This window comes from Camelina sativa, chromosome 5, assembly GCF_000633955.1.
Source record: "Camelina sativa cultivar DH55 chromosome 5, Cs, whole genome shotgun sequence".
Classification (NCBI taxonomy): Eukaryota; Viridiplantae; Streptophyta; class Magnoliopsida; order Brassicales; family Brassicaceae; genus Camelina; species Camelina sativa.
Window position 1 is genome coordinate 10,193,376 of NC_025689.1, and position 5,324 is coordinate 10,198,699.

General features: G+C 35.5%; 1 pseudogene; it reads right to left on the bottom strand.

The window, feature by feature from the left end:
- On the bottom strand, window positions 3,505–4,080 carry LOC109132981 (annotated as a pseudogene).

The following is a 5,324-nucleotide window of genomic DNA, read 5'->3' on the forward strand; positions in this document are numbered from 1 at the left end:
TATATATTATGGCATGCGGGCTTAGGCCCGATGAGGAGCCAACATTATGGCATGCAGACTTCGGTCTGATGAGGAGCCAATAAAAATTCAAGGTTTAGGCCTATGAGTAAAGGAAAGTCAAAAAGTCGAGAGCAAATGACGTTTGGAGCGTGAGTCTATCGCCTAGAGGTGACCTTCTGTAGATCGGTCGGAGGAGTGCGGACCGTGGAGACGGTTGCACGGGAGTCCTTGGCTGATGGTTGACCGAGATTCGAGGATGAATCTAGATTGGTGGGGGAGAATTGTAACACCCGCGATCAGAATTCTGCGTTTTGGACGAGGGTGTCGATCGACACCAAGGGGGTGTCTGTCGACACCATTGTTTTTTGGTTCGACCAGTTCGATTTTATTATGATTTGGACCGGTTTGGTTTAGGGAAAATCACTAAACCGAGATATTTAAGTGTTTTGTCGACCAGAAGGGTTTTGGGAAGTTCTTTTGTCGCCGTTTAACGCTTTTGAGAGAAAAAGAGGAAAAAATGTGTTCTTGAGCTTTTTGGTGATTTTTGGTGAGATTATTGGCTGTTCTTGAGAGATTGGAAGCTAGGAAGGATCTAGAAGCTTGCTAGGAAGGTTGGATTCGTTGCTATTTGTCTGAATCTTCCTGCAAGGAGGTGAGTGCATGACCATGGCTTATCTAAGCTAAGATCTCTAGTTTTTATGTGATTTGGTGCTTATGTGGTTGTTTCTTTGAGTTCTCTATGGTATTTCGTCGCTGCTTTGGCTGGGTTTGGCTTCTGGGAATGCATGAAATGGATTGGAGAAGATTGGAGGCGAGATTCAGAGTTTTTGATCAAAGAAATTCGCTGCTCGGCATCGGTGTCGGTCGACACCAGTTGGGGTGTCGGTCAACACCAACGAGAGGACGGCTCGAGACTTTGGCGAGTGTCGATCGACACCATGTGGAGGTGTCGGTCGACACAAACTAGGGTTTTCGGGAGTGAAGGGCAAGGTGTCGGTCGACACCAGTATGCTGTCGGTCGACACCAGATTGTCAGTGTTGATCAAAACCATCTGGTGTCGGACGACACCCTTCTTTCAGCTACGACGGATGTTGCATGCTTTGTGTATTGCCTGGTTTGTTTTATTGATTGTTGATTGTGGCATGTAGAGATCTTATTGCTTGTGTGTATAGCTCAGTAGATGGGAGGATTGCCTCACTGAGTGTTTATCAAATACTCATGCATCTCAATTTGTGTTTGTGGTGCAGGTAATGGCAAAGTGTGATTGTGGAATCAAGGCAATGAAATGTTCTAGGGACTCGATTGGATGTTGTCTGGCATTGCTAGGTTGCTAGAGTTGAGTCATTAGAAACATTGCTAGGTTGCTGGTTTCATGTTTCTTGTTGTTTGGTATTTGGATATTGCTTATGCTATGATATTGGATTGTTATTGGATTATTATTGGATTATTATTGGATATTGGTTTTGTTATTCCGCTGTTGATTGTGAATGTGGTTAGGTGGCTAGTGGATATGAGACCACTAGTTGTAGTTATTATATATATATTATTTATTATTTATAAAAAAAAAGTCGGTCCTTTCATTTTATAATTAAAATTTATAATATAGATAGTATTAAAATATGTTTATCAATATTTATCATATCTTCATATTCTTAATCAGAAGTACATTTGGCAAAATAACATCTTTTTGTAGGATTTACATAATTAAATCCTTGACATCTGGATTGTCTTATTCGTTCTTCGAGACCTTTAGTTTCTGAAATTTTTTTTGTAAACTTTTACCCTCTGGTTTGGACAACCAACCTTGGAGTTATCTTTCATATTAAATAAGGTAACAAGAGATGTTAAGCCAATCCTAATCGGTACGAAAAACAGAAGATGCAATCTATCTAAAATTATAAAATCTAAATATTAATCGAAAGATAATAAAATAAAACACAAAAATCACAACATACATATTTTCTTAATAATTATTAAAAAAATTATTGTCCTTGTATCACAGATTAAAATCTAGTTATATTTAAAACCATATCCACAAGTAACATATAAATATATATATATATATAATATTTTATTTATATTATAAAAATTTTCAACCAAAAATTTATAATGAAATTCCATGTACCTAAAACTTTTTCTTTTACTTATTAACTTATGTGTAGTGATATTAATATGGGCGGACCCGGCCCATGTAAATCCTGCCTGTTTAAGCCCTTACCCGTTTAGCAGAAACGTTTTATACCCATTTAAACCTGAACCCGTTTGAACCCAAATCCTTTTAAACCAGTAAAACTTACACTAACCCGTAAGGCCCGTTTAAGCATTTTTTTTCCACAAGCAAGCAATTTTTTCTTTTAATACTAATAACTGTTTTAAAATCTCTTACTTTGTTTTGTTAAAAAAATAAAATTCTTACCTTATCTCATTAATTCCTTGTAATCTTTTTTAGTCAAATTCACAATATATTTGGTATTTAACTTTATCTTTAATTAATTGATTAAATTGATTTTTGTAAAAAATTAATTAGATTAACAAAGAGTAAACTAAAAAACCTAGTGATTAGCCGGAGCTAGTTTGTAAACTTTACACCGTCGATCACCTCCTTTTTTTCTTCACCAGCCACCAGCATCACCAGCCAACTCACTTTCACACAGCCTCCTAATTGTATCCCTACGGTGGCTATGTGCCAAACTTTAAGAATCAAAACGGCGATAATGGAGGAAGAGACAAAGAGGCTCCGAGGCTGAAGCAGAGTGTTGGTGAGTTTATTAGAGGAGAAGGCGTTGAAGTTCAGAGGCAGTTGCAGCAAGAGATTCGGAGAAGACAGATGTTTTGAAAACCCTAGTCATAAATGAGAGTGTTTTGATAAAATAAAGTTATCATTTCTTTTAACGGCTACCTGTTTAGTTTAGATCAAGCCCCATTACACCCGTGGGTTTAAACGGATCTACCCATTTAGACCCTGTTTAATTTTATAGTGTATTTAAACGGGTAACAAGCTTAAATTTTTATATTGTACCTATTTAGGCCCGCGGGCACATAGCCCATATTAACATCACTACTTATGTGTATATATAAATTCTGGTTTTTATCCGCCCAAAAAAGAGAAGAATCTCTGAAATCGATCACAAGATAAAAGCTCATGGAACATTTTATATTTGAGCGTTGGAAAGTCTAATGAAAAAAAACATAATACCGGTGTCCTAAATGACCCTGACTCCATCTTTCATGTTCCAAATGTTTAAAGCAATGTTTTTTCTTTTACAAGATGAAATCTTCTATTTCTTTTCTTCTAATATGCCTTTGTATACTTTTCTCTATGAGCATCATCTTAAAATTCACTGTTTGAAAACTATATTGAATTGAATTGCTATAACTTCCTTCCATGTCTACTAGTTTAGTGATTTAAATATTTCACCACATTCAAATAAAACATCGAATAGACAAAACATTTTTTTGGTTTAATTAAAAATTAAATTACTAATCAAATACTGGAGTAAATCTTTTGAATTGTACACAGTATTGTACGGCCTAATTATATTCAACATCTACACCAATCATACATATGTACACAGAGATAGAGGACTAATCAATCTTACATCCATTTAAGGAAACAATCTAAAAGAAGATGAAAAAATTAATCAAACAATGCTGTATAAAAATCCTTAAGATGGTGTCGTTGCTGCCCCATCATCTTCCGAAGGAGAAGTAAGAGATGAAGAAGAAGAAGGAGACATCTCTTTGCCAGCAGGCATATCTTGAAGTGCCGTCAGAATTCGGCGGATGCTGACAGACCTCATAGGCCGGAAACTGTAAGCCCTTTTCAATGAATTCGATCTAGAGAAAACATTGGACGATTTCGAGAGGATGAGATACACCAAAGCTTGAACCAGAGCAAATAAGGCCACCTTCATTAACATCGTTCATAAGCCTCCATCCATTTGTTGTAATAGATAGAAATACTTATTAGAAGAGTTTTGATAAGACAAAACAGTTAATTATGGGTGGTCGTGGTTATTAAATTCGGGCTTTACTATGGGCTTCCAACTCAAAACCAATTGGCTATGAATGGAGAGGCCCATATCGTATATATACCACTTAAGATTCTACTCAACTTCCAATGTGGGATATTGTATCCCTAATACGCCCCCTCGAGATGATGGCTTCTTTAGGCATCAATCTCGGTATGTTCGGGCATGAATCGACGGGCCAACTATTGGACTAGGCCGATTGTGGATTGGGTTGAGTATATGCGGACCGGGCTCTGATACCATATTAAATTTAGGTTTTACTATAGGCTTCTAACTCAAAACCAATTGGCTATGAGTGGAGAGACCCATATCTTATATATACCACTTAAGATCCTACTCAACTTCCAGTGTGGGATATTGTATCCCTAATAGTGGTAACAAAAATGTTTTTTTTTTCCTTTCTTGGAGGTTGTGTCAAGATTTGAAGATGAGCTTTGAGATTGAAGATTTTAAGTTGATGCTGAAAGATTCATTGTATTTTAGAGATGGAGAGCGCCTTGCGTATTTGACCAGAGGTAGAGACGTGGAAGTAACGGACATGGACATAATACTGTTACTTAGACCTTATCCGGTCAAATGGAAGGACACGCCATATTTTTCTACAACCCATAACATGAAAAGTAATATTTTAAGTACGTGATCGATGATTGAACACCAACTCATGAATTGTGGACTAGCTAGAACCTTTGTCCCTCGGTTCGATCCTCAGTTTGGGTCGAGATGATATACTGTTCCTCACAAGGATAATATTGACCAGTTTAGCACTTGCGCAACATAAAGATTACCCCAAATGAAGTAATGAACATATATAAAACTTTACATACCTCCCTGGCCATAGTTATTTTCGTGCATATACTGTATATACCAAAAACTTACTATAGTAAGTATATTTTGTCTCGTTATTACCATTAGACAAGAAATTAAAAGATTACATAAAATGGTATAATTGGCAAATAAACAAATATTATACTTCACTGTCCATATATATTATATAGTTATTTTGGTGCAGATACAAAATCATATAGTAATCTTTGCTCTCGTCATAATATATGATAAAATACCATGGGAAGAGTGATTAAAAAATTACATAATCCTACTATATTTATTGAAAATTACACTTATAAAAATAACATTAAAAGTATAAAAATTTATATTGGAATGTCAATAGAAATAGTAAAAAATAAAATCATTAAGGATAATTAAGAGAATTTAACCAGAATAGATAAAAAATTAGTGTATTAAAAAAAAGATATTTAGAAATATTAATTTGGTTAAACAACTATAATTTCTAC